Raw genomic sequence first — 7,498 nt, forward strand, 5'->3', positions numbered from 1 at the left:
TTTATTCTGACTGACGCCAGACGACTTTATTGAGTTGCTAAGAGCTTTTCGTGAAAGGATTAAAGGCTTATTAGGATCTTTAATTGGTCTCTTCGGCTCTCGAGAGACCCTACCAAGAGTCACTGATTTTTTTTTTTGTTTTTCATGGTCCTTCGCTCATTGCAAATTGCGAACATAATCGGAAAGAACAGAAGGTACAGATTATTTCTGGCTATCGCCAAAAGATTCTATTCAGCTGTAGAGGTGAGACACTTTACCCTGACAGATTATGAGCTTTATCGAAAAGAACAGAGGGTACTGATCTCATATGGCTGTCGCCAGATGATTATGTCCAACTCCCAGCGTTGTTCTTTCCTCAGAATTATTTTTTTAAGACAAGCACAGTAGTGCCATGTCCACAACGGGTATAAAGATGCCTCATCCAAAGCAAGTAACATGTCTCCAAGTTGATAACAAGCATAATAACGCCACATCTAAAACAAGTACACTGGTGCCACATCTATACCAAGTATAATTTTACATCAACCTAGAACTTTATTTTCTATCGTGCCCATGATAAAATAGATTATCCTCTCCCAAAGGAATTTTTTTAACTTCCTGAGGATCAATTCTGCCAAAAATTTAATCTATTTAAATCCACATCTTTAGGACTTATTAAGAAATAATATAGAAAATACCAAAAGGTATAACATTTTGAAAATCATTAGAACCAGCCGTGAAATAGTATATTATATATATATATATATATATATATATATATATATATATATATATATATATATATATATATATATATGTATATATATACCGGGCATATCAAAAATATAAACTGATTATTCATCAGAGTCGGGCCCGTACCCCCCTTGGGTCCTATAGGTAGTACACTAGAATTAAATGCACCTAGAAAGTACAAGGCGCTGTAATATTAATACACGCAGCCAGATGTACACTATCGTACATATTCCTATATTTGCCAAGGGTTGTGGTAGATATATTCCTCTTATTACCATGAGTAAACAAGCCTTGTATTGTATATGGAAAGGCAAACACACACAGAGAAACGTAAATATGCATACATACTCATTAATGCAAACACACTTTAAAACAGGCTCATCTAAATACGCATACATACGCATACATAAACATATACACACATATAGCCTATCCATAAATATTTTCACTTACATACACACACACATACAAACGCACGCACACACACACACACACACACACACACACACACACACACACACACACACACACACACACACAAACACACAAACACACACATACACACGTGTGTGTGCGCCCTGCCGAGGTATGCCGCGATCGGCCTTGGCTGAGAGTGTCTGGCGCTTTACCATATATGGCGAAAGACGGCGTCCATTTTCTTGGCGACGCGGTATCACAGATTCACGATGAAACGCGAAAGTGCGGAGTGAACCAAATCAATAATAAATCGTTTGTTGAAGAAAGAGAAGTAAGTGAATAGATAAATAACTGAATAAACGAATAATCAAACAAATGAATGAATAAATAAAACTTTTCACATACAATTCTTGAACTTTGCTGAAGATGTACGGACTGCTTTTCACCTCAGCACATGGGGGGTGTCCTCTTCCCCCACTTCCGTACCAAGTAGTACTTTTCCTTTTCTTCTGACTGCCGTCGTCAGATTTCTTTCATCTTCGGGAACTCAAAGAGGTTTAATGGATCTCAACCAACCCCTTCCGACCAGAGCAGTGGAAAGTGAGAAACCTCTGGTAAAGCAAACCTCTGTCAGTTGCGGCAATCCGCTGGGTTTTATAAGGCCGATATTGGGTCGCCTCCCCGCCTGGCAAGGGCTGCCGGGAACCAACGCGACATAGCCCGCAGCCGGAGCTGGGAATCAAAATCACGACCAACTGCTCATGAGTTCGTCGCGGTATCCACTAGGCTACAACGCGTGCCTCCATAATAGCATTTACCTATTCATCCCAGTTGCTGTCAGATAATAAAATCCCGCTAAACCCTAAAGGAGTTATCGCAACTGTATGAAATCATTCTGAGTTGGCGGAAACAAAATATGTAAAGACCGTCGTCGGGGTAAAGGAACCTCGGGGGATTTTATTCAGCTGTGGTTAGGATCCCTACCTGAACGGGTCTCGATCGATTCAGGCCCCATTCAGAATTGGGTCCGATTCTTCGCTGAATAGAAAGCGGCAGGCGATTAATCGTAGGATAGCTTGAATGAATTTTATTAATTTGATGTATATATACATACTATATATATTTATATATATATATAATATACATATGTATACATATATACATACACACATATCATATATATATATATATATATATATATATGTGTGTGTGTGTGTGTGTGTGTGTGTGTGTGTGTGTGTGTGTGTGTGTGTGTGTGTGTGTGTGTGTGTGTGTGTGTGTGTGTGGAGTAGGAAACACAGGAGTCTTAGTCAGGAATAAACTCAGACTAAGAATCCTGCGTTTCCTACTCCACTTACGTCAACCTGTCAGAATGCCTCAACATATATGTATATACATATATATATATACACAAGACTGCAAGAGAATATACATATACTGAGAGAGAGAGAGAGAGAGAGAGAGAGAGAGAGAGAGAGAGAGAGGGGGGGGGGAAGAGAGACGGGGGTCTCACAGGGTAATGGAATGTCACGGTACACCTCTGTTCTAAAGAAGGACTTAACCTATCATCCCCTTCTACTTCATCGCATCCTCCCCCCCCCCCACTTCCCGGGTTGCAGGATTTAGCCACATCCGCCATCTTTTTTTTTTCGTGGTTTTGCAGATTGTCCTTGCTTCCACCACAAAATGGAGCTTGATACAAAATGGAGGACCTTCGTGAATCACCTAAAGGAAGGAGAGAACGAATGAAGGATGCTGAATGTGACCTTCAGCGGTGACGACGCATCTGGTGTGTTCTTGGATTTCCTGTCAGAGAACATTTTTTTTCTTCTTCTTCTTCTTATTGCTCAGTCTATCAATTTGGTCTCTTCCGTTCTTTCGGTTGTTGGCTGTTTTGTTTCCCGTTTTCTGTTTGTTTTTTTGTTTTTTCGACTTTTGAGGTTCGGCTTCTTATATTTTTTTCCATGTGGCTTTTTTTTTTTTTCTTTTTACTTCTTGATGTTTTTCGGTCTTTTATTTTTCGCCTCAAGTCAAATTGGTGTCAGGATCGTTTATGGTATTCCAGTCATAAACCGGTTTTTCGTTGCTCCGTCTGGTCTATGTTTGCTCTCCGACACAATCCATCCATTCTCGGTTATCTTCTTTTTCCATTTTTTTTTTAGGGTTTCCGTTATACAGTGTAATTTTCCTTCCAGTAAAAAAAAATCTGGACAACCGGTTTCGCCACTGTTCTTGATCCTCGACAAACCCCTTCCGTAGGGTGACGTGCTTTAGTGATTTTGCTCCAACTGACTCCAGAAGATTTTGTTTACCTTGAAGAATGTTGCCATAGCAACGGAGGAGAGATGAACTCTTGACGCAATCAATCTCCATTAATGAGGACATCATTAACCCCTTCTGTATCAAGTGATTACTTTGTTATGGCTGCCGCCAGGCTATTTTGTTAATATTTGTGGAGGCAAATCGACAAGAACTGGAACTGGTTTATTAAGAGAGTGGTTAACGAATGAAACTGACATAGTATCCATGTAGTAAGCGCTGAAGCAATTGGTTATTTTAAGAGAAGATAAGGTAACTTTATAGATAGGTATAATAGGTGTTATTGGACATGGAACTGGCTAATGCAGGCCTTATATTCTCTTGCAGTCTCACCTATTCTTATGCTCAATCCCGATGAATTTCTACAGAGGGACCTACACGATCAATATTATTGCGCAATATTTCGTATTGTACAATACTATTGACGGAGTAGGTATGGTATTGAAGAGGCACTCGTGTTTGGCCTGTATTTTTGAGGTCTTCAATATATGGTGTCATTCTTCAATACCATCCATACACCGTCAATAATATTGTGCAAAACTGAACACTGCGCAATAATATTGAGTGTGTGTGACCCACTATCTGTACCTGCCCGTTTCATTCATCTCCATGGTACCTTTTCGGTATGATTCTAATATTTTATATGACTAATTTTAGTTTGTTCTGTTTTGTATTAACTTATTTTATATTCTATATTTCATTACACACACACACACACACAATTATATTATATATATACATATATATATATATATATTTCTAATTCATTTGATCAAAATTTGCTTTGATTTACTCTATCATACCTTGCATTGGTTGTACTTTACCTAGGTTACTCTTTTTTTATGCATCATTTTATTCTATCAAATTATATATTATTGTATAGGATGATATGCAGTATTCATGTGACAATGTTTAACCTCTCAAGTAACTGGGTCATGATATTTCCCTTATTATATTTATCGATTAATACATAACCAGGAAAGCTTGACGGTCCGAGCGCTTGGAAGACTAAATGTGACCCAATCATTACCCTATTTTTGTTACATCTTATATTCTAATCTAATCTTGGTGTAATTCGTATCTATTATGTTCTATTCTATTCTAATTTATTTCTAATATATTCTGTTCTGTTTTATTCTACTATATTGTACCCTATTGTATTTCATTCTATTGTATTTTACACTATTCTATTATGTCAGATCTAACATTATGTATTCTATTTTTCAATTCTATTCTATTCTAGTGCAGTCTACACTAGTCTAGGCTAGTTTATTTTCTATTTGATATATATGTATATATATATATAATATATATATATATACATATATATATACATATATATATATATACATATATATATATATATACATATATATATACATATATATATAAATTATATAATGTATATACATATATATATAATGTATATACATATATATATAATGTATATACATATATATGTATATATACATATATATATACATATATAAATATATACATATACATATATATATACATATATATATATATACTGTATATATATATATATATAATGTATATATATATATATATATATACTGTATATATATATATCTATACTGTATATATATATATATATTATATATATATATATATATATATACTGTATATATATATATATATATATATATATATATATTTTTTTTTTTTTTTTTTTTTTTTTTTCCCTCGACCTTCAGGCATTCTTTTCCTCAACTATTGTCCCGTCCATTCCCGGTGCTTTTCCCCACTTGTGACGTCCTCGCTATCTTCCATATATTGTGTATCACTCCTACTTTTCTTTTCTCCCTCTTTCTTCGTTTTCCAATGCTTCCCTAATCTCTCTTCGTATCTCTCCGACGGCTTCTGCCACGCTATCGTTACCTTCTACATCATCATCTTTGCTTCTCCTCGTCTCGTTTCCCTTTCCACCTCTTCCCTCGTCTTCCTCGCCTTATTCCTCTTCAAGAAGAGAAAAGGAAACGATGAGAGTCAAGGGGCAAGAGAAGATCCAAGACAGGAGGACGAGTAGGAACATAACATAAGAACATAAGAATGAAGGAGACTGCAAGAGACCATGAGGCCTACACTAGGATGTGATGGAAAGACTGAATGAGCAAAAGAGAAAGTCAAAGAAAAAGGCAGTGAAGAGAAAGAAGAGATGGGAGAAGAAGAGGAATAGAAGCAAGAGAGAGGAAAGAACAGATAAGAAAGAGTTGAAGAAAATTATTAGTATTTTGTTAACAATAAATAGTGTTTCTGTCCTTGATAAGCTTTTTTTTTAATCAAGATTGGTCTCCAACCATAATAAGAATACTGCGTGACTCTAGCCCGTAGAAGTGATACTACAGTCCTTAAAACATCGACTACGTAAAACATGCAGTCGATACTCCAAACAGGGATTAAGAAAAGGAAGAAGAGGTGGAGAAAGAGGATATAGACAGGAAAAAGAGAAAGAATGTTTGAAAAGAAGAAAGAGAAAGGTTAGAGGAGGAAAAAGAGGGCTAAAAGAAGAAAAGACAATGTTAGGAGAAGAGAAGTTGAGAAAGGGTCAGCATAGAAATTGAGAGTACAAAAAAGAGAGCCAAAAGATGGGGGAAACAAAGAACAAGAGGATAATGAAGAAGAGGAGAAATAAGAGGACGAAGAGGAGAACGAGGTGGGAAAGAGAAGGAAGACTGGGAGGAAGAGGAGTAGGATGACAAAAAGGAGGAGGAGGAGGAGGAGGAGAAGAAAGAGCACGAGGAGGAGGAAAAGGAGAGAGAGGAGGAGGAGGAGGAGGAGGAGGAGGAAGGGGAAGAGGAGAAAGTGGACAAGGAGGAGAACGAGGAGGTGGACAAGGAAGAGGAGGAGTAGGACGAAAATTAAAGAAACCTTATGGGTGAGATGGTGGAAATGTAGTTAGAGTAGAAGGAAAAATAGTGCAAGCAAAGAATGACACAAAAAGAACAATATAAAGTGGAGGAAGAGGCGGAGGAGTAGGTCGAACAAGAGTAAGAAGAGGAAATATTTGTGGAAGAGCTTAAGGAGATGACAGAAGGTGGAGGGGTGGAGTGGATGGAAAAGAAGATGATGAAGAAGAGAGGTGGTGGAGATGAGTGAGGTGAATGAGGATGAGGAGGAGGATGAGGAAGAAATGAGGTAGAGGAGGGCTGAAGAAGATTTCAACCCCTTTTGTGAGCTGAATGAAATTGTTTGGCATAAAACAGGACAGAATCCATCGACCGAATACATCTTCGCAAGGATGAGGTGAGAGAAGAGGTGGAGGGGGAGGGGGAGGTGGAGGTGGATGGAGAAGAGGGAAGCTGGGATGTGAAACACCTGGAGAAGGAAGTGGAGGTGGAAGTAGAAGTGGAGGAGGAAGAGAAGGTGGTGGTGGTGGTGGAAGAGGTTGAGGACAAGGAAGATATGGAGGAGGAGAAGAAGGTGGAGGGGAGGAGTTGGGTTAAAGGAGGAGGTGTGTTAACCAGTGCTTCTATCCTCGAGGACAGTCTCGCGTCATCAGGGTTACGGAGGTTGTGAAGCAGAGAATTAATGAGCAAGAAAATGGATAGATAATAGAAATAAAAATTATTCTACATTATTTCTCGAGTGGAAACCTGTCTTCAATCGTGAAAAAGATGTTGCGTAACTCTGATCCGTAGTAGGGATGTCTCCAGAGTATCAAGAATATTGAGTGCACAATACTTGTGGATACTGGGACGGTGGAAGATGAGGACTTGAAAGAAGACGTAAAGTAGAAGAGGAAGCAAAGGGTGGCGGAGGAGGAGATAGAACGGGAGATGAAGGAGAACGATCTGAATGAGGATGAGGAGAAGGAGGAGGAGTAGGAAAGGAATGAGGAGGAGGAGTAGGAAAGGACTGAGGAGGAGGAGGAGGAGGAGGAGGAGGAGAAGGAGGAGTGGTGGCAGAGGAGGTGACGGTGAGAGAGGAGATCGAGCAGGAAATGGAGGAGATGGAGGAGGACGAGGATATGAAGGAGGAGGTGGAGGGGGGTGAAGGGGGAGGATGG

Source organism: Oratosquilla oratoria, chromosome 5, assembly GCF_046742065.1.
Source record: "Oratosquilla oratoria isolate Oo_2021 chromosome 5, ASM4674206v1, whole genome shotgun sequence".
NCBI classification, from domain to species: Eukaryota; Metazoa; Arthropoda; class Malacostraca; order Stomatopoda; family Squillidae; genus Oratosquilla; species Oratosquilla oratoria.